Consider the following 11,498-nt stretch of genomic DNA (forward strand, 5'->3'; position numbering starts at 1 on the left):
TGTCAGACATTCCCCTCAGGACTTGTCCTCACAGCAAATATCATTAAATTTGCAATTTACTTTAGTGCTCGCTACCTTCTCCATCCAGACAAACCTCCAGCTCATTTTGCTTCAGTTAACACAAAGAACTGTTGCTCCACCGCTACTTAAATGCGACACAGAGAGAGCATAATTCTCCTATTGTCCTGGTTTTGCTAGGATAGAGTTTGAGAGAGAGCATAATTTTCCTATCCTTTTTATCCTGTTTTTATTTATATTATTTAGGTTTTCCGCCTTTAACAGTTGTTCTTAGGAGGTCTGGGTTTCCACTTCTTCATGTAAATCTGCCATGAACGGTACTGCTGTCTCAGGTCTTCCCTTACACACTCAACTGCTTTATTGAGCCTCATGGATTTGAGCACTTTGCAGATAATCTCACTGCTAGATTAATCTAAATTTAAAATTTGGGTTACACATACCTAATCCACATTGCTAGTAAACCATCTGCAATATAACCAATGTCATAAGGAGGGAAGGACAGAGTGGGATGTTTTTTCTTGTTTGATACCCAAGGTTTCACATCTCCCAAGCTATAAAGGTTACAGTATGGAAAAAGAAGAGGAGATTATCTGAAATTCCTCTGTATTTTAGGAAACTGATAAAGATTAATGGATAGTTCAAAGATCCCTTGCTTTCTAGAAAAGGTCCTTGGTTCTCTTTGTTGTTCTACAGATGTGGACTTTTTCATACCAGGTACAGCATCACAGACACATGGTTTAAGATCCAACATGGGTTGGCTGTATTTTAAGCATTGAGGGGCAAAAATAATAATAATAATAATAATAATAATAATGAAAAAAAGCCACCATTGTTCTTTCTCTAGGGCAACCCCACACCTTGCTCAGTTGGCTCATGTGAATGCAGAACAACTGCAAATTCACAAATTGCTAAATCTTTTTCATTCACATTTTCTGTAGCCAAACACACGTTTACACAGAAGTTGGCCTGCATGATTTGCTGCCACTGCAGAGTCTCTTCATCTAGTCACAGTCAGCTGAATTTTGCTACTACATGCCCCTTGTAGGAAGCAGTGTTCATCTCGAGTACAGGGTCACATCCCAGTTTTCAGTAGTTTTTGTTCACTTGCCTTCATGAAATGGTATTTTTCCTTCTGATTCTGTTTTTTGGGGGACATCTGTGCTCAGAAGCCAAAGCAGCTGCCAGGTTAGATTTCCAGGGGACCGTGCAGAGCCCTGTCTGTCTGTCCCTGTTTACTGATTACTCAGCCATCAACTAACCCCCCATCTGTGCAGCCCCCCCAACCCCACCCTGCTTGACCCTTGCCAGCCTGGCCGAGTGGCTGGGCGTGCAACACCATGGAGCTCAACCCCTCTCTCTGCATCTAAAGCCCGAAACCTTCATCATACTGGATGCAAGCAAGGAAAAAACAGAGAGACAAAGCAGCAAGGCTTCAACCCTTCCAGGAGGGGCTTGGTTTGTTCAGTTCTTTCTGAAATGTCTTCCATATTTTCTATTATTTGGCCCATATTCAATAATTTAGCCACCAGCGAGCAAACTGCATTCACCCTCTGCGAGATGGGACACGCCTCTAACTGTCAGAGACAGAAAATAGTAAACTTCTAGTAAATTTTCCCCATCCCTCACAAGATTTGTACCCACATGGGTATCATCTCTTGCACAGTATCAATACAAATTGATTGGTAGATCATCCCTTTTTATACAAATCATTTACAGTGTGCTCCTAAAAAGACAGATCACTTCATTACTTGCTCTTACCAACAGGTAGCAAACATGCTAACAGCTAAAGTAATGCAATACCTAATAAGAGGATTAAGTAGAGAGGATTTCTATTTAATATTGTATTAGCAGTAGCAGATACCTTCCCTGCCCATCCTAACTCCCTCACAGGATACAATGTCCACGCTTGTAAGGGAAGCTTATTGACATCTGATCAGTCAATAAATCTGTTCTTGCTTTCTAATGGCCCCAAGAGTAGTTTCCACGTGCTCACATAATCTTACCAGCAATTTACCCTGGTAAATTAATTATTGCCTTTCGGGTTTTTTTAAACCCTAGAACCTGATTTAGCTCCTTTGCAACAATTCTATTCTACTTGTAAATCAAGACTCAGCGCCGAGCAGGATTAAGCTTCACCAAACCAAACACAGCATTGCACGACAAATAACCAAGAGAGACAGAGACACCAAGACTCCTTCTGTGCACAATCAACTCTGACACCTGCAAATGGCAACAAAAAAACCTTCTCAAAGGAAAAAGAATGATCCTGGAGTTGGGACACTAGATTTGGAATAAGTGGTTCTGAGTCTTTGTTGCTAAATGCTGCACGTGACATTTGTGATTAAATTATTTTCTCTGTTTCAAGTTTTGTCTGTGTAAATGGGGAGGGCAGCACTTTGTTATCGTACAAGGACTTGATCAATAAGAAGATATTAAAGATTCATAGATAAGTGCATTAAAGCATCCATGCCATACTAATGTCTCTCATTTAAATGCTATAAAAAGCTCAGTGGGCTTTTGACCAAACTATTAAGTGAATGATGGACAAATCAGAAATGTCCAAGCAAAAAAAACCAACCGGAATTACATTCTGCTATGAAACACCGGGCGGGCAACTCCTATAAAAATCAATGGGACTGCATAGTAGTAAATTGCCAGGGAGATGAGCTTTATTTCATGGCTCATAAGTGCAAATGAATCTCTAACAACCTGTCAGTCCTGACAGCTTTGCTTCTGGAAAGAACTGGATTCTTGGATGCTGCCACAGCCTCTATCCCCTGGATCATCTCCTTCGGGCAGCAGCTCCTCTCCCGACCCAGCCACCTCCACACACAATCAGCCTTGTCCTTCCACAGGGAACCCCGGGCTGGAGAGTCAGCTTGGGGCAGGGATATACCCATCTGAGGTCTGGTCCCTAAAACATGCAGTGCTAGCTGGTTTTGTGTGAGGAAAATTGTTAACACATGGCAGTCATCAAATAAGATTGGCAGCAAGTGCGGTGCTACAAAATACATTAGGAGAGGAAAGATGCTTATTTCAGAGATGTGGACTTTGGTGGCTGCGCTGTGCTCACTGAACTGGTAGGATGACTGAATTTGAGGGGAAATGCATGTTAATATGCAAGATGTCCTGCAAACATGAGTAGCTTTGCTGCTCCCTTTGCTTGCTGGCAGAACATTTACCTACCTTCGTGTGCCAGAAACCTAGTGTGTGCCAATAAATTATCTCTTTTTGGATTATCATACAAATAACTTGTTTTGATGCTGGCTGTTCACTTAGGGAGCATGGTGCCATCCTCCAGATTCAACAATAAAAGCCAACAGGGGTTCTACAGAAATTAGCACATTTTGGCCATATCTAGAGATAAAAGTCTATGGGAACAATAGATATAATCAAATAAATTACAGAAATCCCTGAGGTTCCAGAAAAAAACCAGGCTCAGACTTAACCATTGCCCCCTACTTTTTCACATAAGGAAATTAAAACAGATTTTTTTATGTGACAGTGAAAAGCATGAACTTCTGAAACACCAAGATGACAAACCAGCCTAAAACCAGGATGTATTTTCCCCCAAGCCAAGTTCTTTGCCTTATCCCCTCCCCAGATACTTCACTTGCCTTCAGCTCCCCACCCTTCAAGCTGCCAACATCCTTACACAACCCATGTCAGGCAGGCACTTCCATCTCCCTCTGCCTAATCTTTCAACTATTTTCCTTTTTCATAGTTTTTTTTTTTTTTTCTTATAACTATTCCTTGGTACCTTCCAAAAGGCATTTGAATATCTTTTCCCAACTCATACAGCACAATAAATTATCAGGAATTAAATTAGCTATCAAAGGTCTAATAGACTAGTTCCTTCAAGGGCTAAATTAGTTTTATCATACTTTATCTGGAAGGAGGAAGGTTTAAAAATGTATCCTTCCAACAGGTTTTCTTCCTCATTATGTATACTGAAGCTTGACTTCAGCAGCCACTCAAGGGACCAAGAAAAGTCAGCTACTCAGCACAGATGGCCTTGAACTAAAGGTCAAAGAAAAGAGCATGAAAAACATGGAAATACTTTAGAATTGTTTTTGCAGACAGCAGTTGCTGGCTGGAGATACCTTTCTGTATAGGCTTCACTGTCTTTGAAATGCCTTCTCGGTGTTACTGCATTCAATTTAATTTTATAAGAATTTTTTTTTGTTTGTTTAGCTTTGCTTAGTGTTTTAAATGGAATTTCTGGTATCTCTCAAGAAAGGATAAAAATATTTGCTTTATTGTGAAAGGATTAGGAAATATGGAGGGTTGAATTAGCTAAGGAGTGGTATAATATTAAAGCAACCTGGACTTTTCATTATGCAATAAAAACTTAATGACAAAAGCTCTCAAAAACAGACTATGAGAACTATTTTTCCCCTGAATAGAACATCCTGATCCCCACTGGCAGATGCATGGATGAAAAAGCTCTACTGGGTATTATTGCATCTATAAAAAACAGTGGGTAAATACCTATTGTCTGAAATTCCTTTCAGCTTGTCAACTGATATCTGAGCAAAATAGAGTATATCATTTCTTTGACCTCACCACTTCAATACTGCTCTCAAACCACAGCTTAGTGCTGCATTATTTCTAATGCACTCATTAATACAGAGATTATATTAAAAACAGAGGGCCCTGGTACAACTGGTACTGAATCTCCAAGATTTTTTTAAGACCCATCAATTTGTGCCACCAAGCTGAGTAAAAAGAAACCATTTGGGTGCAGGGTCTTGCCTTACCTGGGTGAAGCTGGAGCAGATGACCTCCAGAGGGGTCCATTCCAACCTGAGCTATCCTGCAATGTGATGTTCACCCCAACCTTTCTGTCACAAGCATTAACACTGAGTTGCCTTCTCCTGACCACTACAATGTGCTCCAGCAACAAGATACACCTGTGAGGCAGGCAATCAAACCCAGCTGCCTTCAGCAGGAGAAAAACAGATGCTTGATTACAGGAGGAGAACAAACCTGCAGCAACAGGGACCATTCGTTAACACACACCCAAACTGAGGAATGGAAATATTGATACGACTGTCACTTGAAGTGGAAATTCTTAAATTAAATGTCATAATTTTGTAGGAAGAAAGGGTTCAACAAAGCACAACAGAAACTGTCTGTGATAGATACGTGGTGTGCTTTGAGGAGCTGAATGTGCTCAGCTCTACTGTGTTTGTTGGTAAATCAATATCTCTACACAAAAAAAATGCACCTTGTGAGTCTAAAGAGAGACTTTTAAAATGAACACCTTGTTAATTTTAAGAAGCACCATAATAAAGGTATTTTATTCTTTCGGGAATCCTATGAAACAGAATCCTTTGAGGTCTGTAGGACGTCCTGAAGAATAATTGGACCACTCAAAAAATTAGCACAAAGAGTAAAAAAAGCACTTTAAGCCTAAGACCTAAAGCCAGCTACCTCAGGTAGGCTCTTGTAGGCAAGCTGGTCACAACAGGCTGCACTTTTAGCAAAAACTCAACAACATAAAGACCCAGAATGGCTTATGGATGAGAGGAAGAACAGCAAATTGCGCCTGATTATTACTGTTAAAAAAGTCAGTGTTCCTCTGTGAAATCTGTTTCTTTTGGCTGTAGTTCATTCCACTGGGGAAAAAAATAATATTCTAATTAATTTTAACTTTTGGCAGTTGCACTGCAGTTTATTGGCCAGGTTTTGGTACTTTCTACAGTTCCCATTGTTGGATGGTTCAGGTCATATTATTTCATTCAAGGCAACATTAATTGCTGTGACAGTTTTCAGTGCTCATACAGATACCTATCAAATAGATAAGCCACTAATTCTGTGAATATCTTCTCTCCCAATCAATAGGCTTTGTTAAAACAGGATAATACACTGAAATGAATAAAAGGACATTCTATAGCCAGTAGCTAAAATTAGTACTCAGGGAGTTACAAAGCCCCACGCTTTAGCAATGAACCACGTACTGGCTGGTGAGAGGCAGACTTGCCCTTCACCTATCTCTAGAAAAGGACAAGAGCTAAGAAATACCTGAGAAACCCAATTAATTCTCTTTGAAAGATTGCACCTTGGCTCTACTGCAAGTAGCGTACCATCCGTGTAGCCCTATCTCCAATGAAAGGAAGCGTCTCCAAGTAAATTAGAAAAACAATTTGTTTTAAAGAAAGAGATGAATTACAGCTTAATTAAAACAACAGAAGAAGGCTGGAGAAAGAAGGATGAATTCAGAGCAGTCCTAAGGGAACTCCAGTCCAAGCAGCGCTTTGAAAGAAGACATTTGGATACCATATATCATCAGCACAAGAATTTCCATCAGTTATTCCCAAGAGGCACGTCTCTCCTCAGATAGGTGGTTTCACAAGTACACCTCTTTACCACAGCATACTTCCCAAGCAGGGAGATCACTCACTTCAAAGTCAGTTTGTATTTAGAAACAAAAGGGAAGAGAGATTGAACGGGAACACAGCAGCAGCAGCAGCTTCTGAAAGATTTAAAGTCATAGCAGACAGAACAAAAGACGTGCCACTCACATGCACCCGTGATTTACAGCACGGTAGGCAAAGAGGGTGTCTCAGCATGCTGTCCCATGGTAGAAAGCAGACAGTACTCTTGGAAAGTAGGTAGATAAATGCAAGGAGAGCATTAACCTTCAGCAATATGTAGTCTTTCAAGAAATTTGTTGACCAGCTACTTTTCTCCAGCAAAGTCACATTCAGTGATTAATAACTCAGTCTACAAAAAGGTGTGTAATAATGCAATGTAGTCATAAACCAACTTACCTTGTTTAGTACCATGTTGTCTCCCACTTTCTTTCCACTTGTAGGTTGCTAGTTGTCCTCAGACTATTGGGAAGAACTGAGGCTTCAGCAAATCTGCTGAGGCTGGAGGAGCAAACCAAAGTCCTGTGGGGCAAGGACTTACACAAAACAAATCCAATCTCAATGTTCTCCCCCCTTCCTGGCCACTCCATGCACATCCTAGCCCTTCATCTACTCATTCTTTGGAGCCTCCAAAGTTCAATTCACCGAGTTTTACCTTGTTATGCAGAGCCCACAGCTGTCTCGGTTCACTGGCTGTAGCTGGTTATACTTCTGATGTGGACTTTATTTATGTGCCTGTCACCCAGTCTGCTTTGCAGGAGACTGTTGACCTCTGTTCTCAGCTTCCCAAAGAGCCTAACAAAAACCCTTCCCATGTTAGGAGGTCTGTGTTATACCTGGAGATAGCTGCACAGGTCCCAGACCTGGTGGGCAGCGTGTTTTTTAATTTACAGGCAGGGGAAGGAGGAGAGGGAGTAGCAACAGGAAGATCATAGAATCATGGAATGGTTTGGGTTGGAAGGGACCTTAAAGATCATCCAGTTCCAACCCCCCTGCCATCAGCAGGGACACCTTCCACTAGACCAGGTTGCTCAAAGCCTCATCCAACCTGGCCTTCAACACTTCCAGGGAGGAGCAGCCACAGCTTCTCTGGGCAACCTGGGACACTGTCTCACCACCCTCACAGTGAAGAACTTCTTCCTAATATCTAATCTAAACCTCCCCTTTTTCAGCTTAAACCCATTTCCCCTTGTTTTGTCATTAACTGCCCTTATGAAAAGTCCTTCCCCAGCTTTCTTGTAGCCCCTTCAGGTACTGGGAGGCCACTAGAAGGTCTCCCTGGAGCCTTCTCTTCTCCAGGCTGAACAGCTCCAACACTCTCAGCCTGTCCTCATAGGAGAGGTGTTTTCATTGCAGTTATTTTTAAAAATACCAAATTTCTTTCAGAGGTGACTATTTGCATACATTTACTAACCAAACCACCCCACTTCCCCCAAACCCTTGTCCTTCTCTTGCACTGGGACCTGCCCTATTGAGCTGCACATGCTGTCAAGTTGCTTGACATTAAAGACACACACGTTTATTATGTCGCATTATATTTTGCTACGAATGTAGACATTTGGGTTATCTGGGGCTTTTATTGCTCATCTGTACTTTTTCCTCTGGTAAATACAACAGAATTCATTACCTTTCCAGCTGTGTTTATAGTCCTAAACTTGAAGATAACTCTGCATTGAGCCCTGCATCACTCACAACCAAGGAACTGCAGTACACCTTCTAGACCACCAAGGCATTACCTTGTAAAGCTCCTGTTAAATGAGCATCACTCCAAGAAGGACATGGAGGTGCTGGAGCGTGTCCAGAGAAGGGCAACAGAGCTGGGGAAGGGTCTGGAGCACAAGTGTGATGAGTTCATGGCTGAGGGAACTGGGGTTGTTGAGCCTGGAGAAAAGGAGGCTGAGGGGAGACCTTCTGGCTCTGTCCAAGTCCCTGAAAGGAGGGCGGAGAGAGGTGGGGGTGGGTCTGTTCAACCAAGGAACAAGGGACAGGACAAGAGGAAATGGCCTCAAGTTGTGCCAGGGGAGGTTCAGATTTGATATCAGGAAAAAATATCTTCACTGAAAGGGTTCTCAGGCACTGGAACGGGCTGCCCAGGGAAGTGGTGGAGTTCCCATCCCTGGAGGTATTTAAAAGATGTGTAGGTGAGGTGCTCAGAGACATGGTTTAGTAGTGTTAGATTTATGATTGCACTCAATGATCTCAAAGGTCTTTTCCGACCAAACTCTTCTATGACTCTTTAGTTGTAACACCACATCTCCAGCCCTTGCCTGAGCTTGGTCCTTTCTTCCTGGTCCATGCGGTCCTTGGCCACTTGCCCCTGCGATCTATCCCCCAGCCCAGCTGGTTTCTCTCCAGTACTCACCCTCCCACCACCCCTTTCCCAATCAGGCTCCCCAGGCTCAAAACCTGCCTGTGCACTGGTCTGTCCCCCTCTTTGAGACCACAGTTCCTGAATGTCTGGTCTTGGAGGATCAACACAACTTCACAGCAGTGTGGGCTTGGAGCTGTAATAATTTATACTGAGTTTCCAGCAGGGTTGGTTAAAAAAAAAGGAGTTCCTTTGTCTTCTCTTGAATTAATTGTTATGGCAATGATACCAAGACCTGGACAGTCTGTTATGTCCCCTGGACAGCACTGTGCAGGACTCTGTAGTTCTACACAGCTACCCTCGAGCTCAGACGCCTTTCATCATAGAAACTGCTGCCTTGTAGCCTTGCCCGAGCTCACGCGTGCTGTGCTAACATCCTGCATCCAACTCTCCAACTACTTCAGGCATCCAGGCATCCCACTGACTAGGGATGTGAAGATCCAGAAGTTAAAAGCAGATTTAGAGCAGCCTTAATTATGGCCTTTTCAATAATTGACAGACATCTGTGGTGTAAATAAACCCGACTAGAATAAATGGGATTATATCTGCAGAGAAATTTGTCCTGGAATTATTCAAACACCTTCAAACTGACAAATATTAGGTGACAAATATAATAATTAGACACTCTGCTACTGTGAGGCTTTTTGCTTCAGAGTCCTCGAGTGTGATACTGTCACAGTACAAAACTCAGGACATTTTTATCTAGTCTTTGTGTCATAGGACATAATAAGCACTTTGAGCACTTCCCTCTGTGGTTAGAATTAACATTACATGACATTTTCTCTGCAGGCACACAGCTATTCTTTTGAGCTTAAGCTGTAATTTTCTGGTTGTACCTGTGTAATATTTAAAGGAATAAACAAAATAATAATAATAATAAAAAAAGAAAACAGCAGAGGAAAACAGACTGCCAATACTTCAAGTTAGAATTGGTGCTAAAACATTAAGCTGAGTGCAAAAATGCAGCAGGTCTAAGCTCCTTATTCTTTGTCTTTTGGACAATCCTGATTTTAAATGTCCTCCACGCTGAACACATTTCTCTATCATGTTCCCTGACTTAGACATCTGTCCTCAGGCAGAATTCTACCTTCTAAAGATTAAAGAGGGATAGCTCATACGAAATGGAAGTTGTTTAACTGATTTATTTAAATCCACAGAACTTCTTGCTCCACCAACAATTTTGCTGTGCTTACATGACACCAAACCTACCACCTGAAGGTGGAACCAGGAGAAACTGCAGCAGAGCAGGACCAGAGAGATGAGCAAGGAGCGAACAGCCAGGCTAGGAGGGAAGGAAAGGCTTTCAGCAGCCTGAGCAACCAGAGACATCCTGGGCTAAAGTTTCAAGCTCATGGGAAGCACTAGTCCAACATGATGAAGGTCTTTGGAGCCACAAGAGTGTGACTGAGCTAACACAGAAAAAGCAGCAAGATAAAACATAGGACAGTAAAGCTCAAAGATGCACAATGCTGAGAAAAGTTGAGAGCTAAGTGCTGAGTGAAAAAGGGCTTGGGGGTCCGAGCCCAGGTGCAGTCTCCTAGTTCCTTCTTCTTGAGCTCAGAAAAGTAGAACTTTGTACATTTTGCTCAGAAAATTTAAATTCCGTCAAAGAAACATCTGACTTCATCATTCATGCCTCTTAATAGGAGCATCCTTAAACTGGCTCAGTGCTCAGGTTGTAAAGAGTCATGACAGCAACCTATTAGAAAGAAAATAGACTGTATGTAGAGTAGGAATGGGAAATACAGTGTGTTAACACATAGTAAAAATAAAATTGTCAGTATGAAAAACAAAATTAATTAAAAATTGGTTTGGATTTCACTCCCCAAGGCTGACTGCACTGTTTCCTGTAGCTTGGCTATTCATGAACTTTCTGGTCATTCCCAATTTGTTACTGTCCATGCTTGTCTTGTCCATGTTATGGTCATTACATTTATTTTTATAGCTGCTTTTATCCAAAGCATATGTTGTCAATGGCCTTCTTTCCTTATCTTCACTGCTTTCAATTACATAATGTAGCATGGTACCTGGCAAATCCAAAGCAATCCTATCTTGGATGATAGATTACAAATGAAAAATGAATGTTCTGGGACATCTTAATAGCTTATTTCCAGCCATGCTTCCCTGCCAATGTGCCTCCATGTCTCATACATGCATCCAAACAGATCAAAACATCACTCAGTATATTCACTACATTCATTTTTTTTTTTCTTTTAGTGTTGATAGCAAGAAATAATAAAAAATGCTGAAGGTTCTTTACTGAACAGCAAAACTTAAGTGGTACTGATGGAAAGCTGCCTTACATAACCCAGAAAGTATTTGATTTTAATCAGTCAGGAAGGAAATGGTAAAACAAACAAATATACTCTGATCTTCAGAAAGGTGTTCTCCAGGGAAAGGGGAGAGTGTTCTGCTTCTCAAAGGTTAACAGCCTCACGGTGCCCTTTCTGGTAACCTGAGCCCTGATTTGTAAGTAGTTTCCTTCCTTCCTTCCACACAGCAGAATAAAGCTGTGCTGCTGCAGCTTTGAAGTCACTGGAAGTTCTGCTGCTGAATTTTATGTGGGAAGGGTTTGGTAGTCACTTGTGTTCAGTGAGGGAATAAGCAAACACTGAAAGCACCGCTGTCCTGACGTCGCTAAAATATGGATGCCATGAACAGAAGCCAGGGCAGACAATAGAAACTAATCCCATTCCTGGCCACAGGAACATGCAAGTTGGTCCATGGCTGTCTTT

Source organism: Antrostomus carolinensis, unplaced genomic scaffold, assembly GCF_000700745.2.
Source record: "Antrostomus carolinensis isolate BGI_N321 unplaced genomic scaffold, ASM70074v2 scaffold15017, whole genome shotgun sequence".
In the NCBI taxonomy this organism is placed as follows: domain Eukaryota; kingdom Metazoa; phylum Chordata; class Aves; order Caprimulgiformes; family Caprimulgidae; genus Antrostomus; species Antrostomus carolinensis.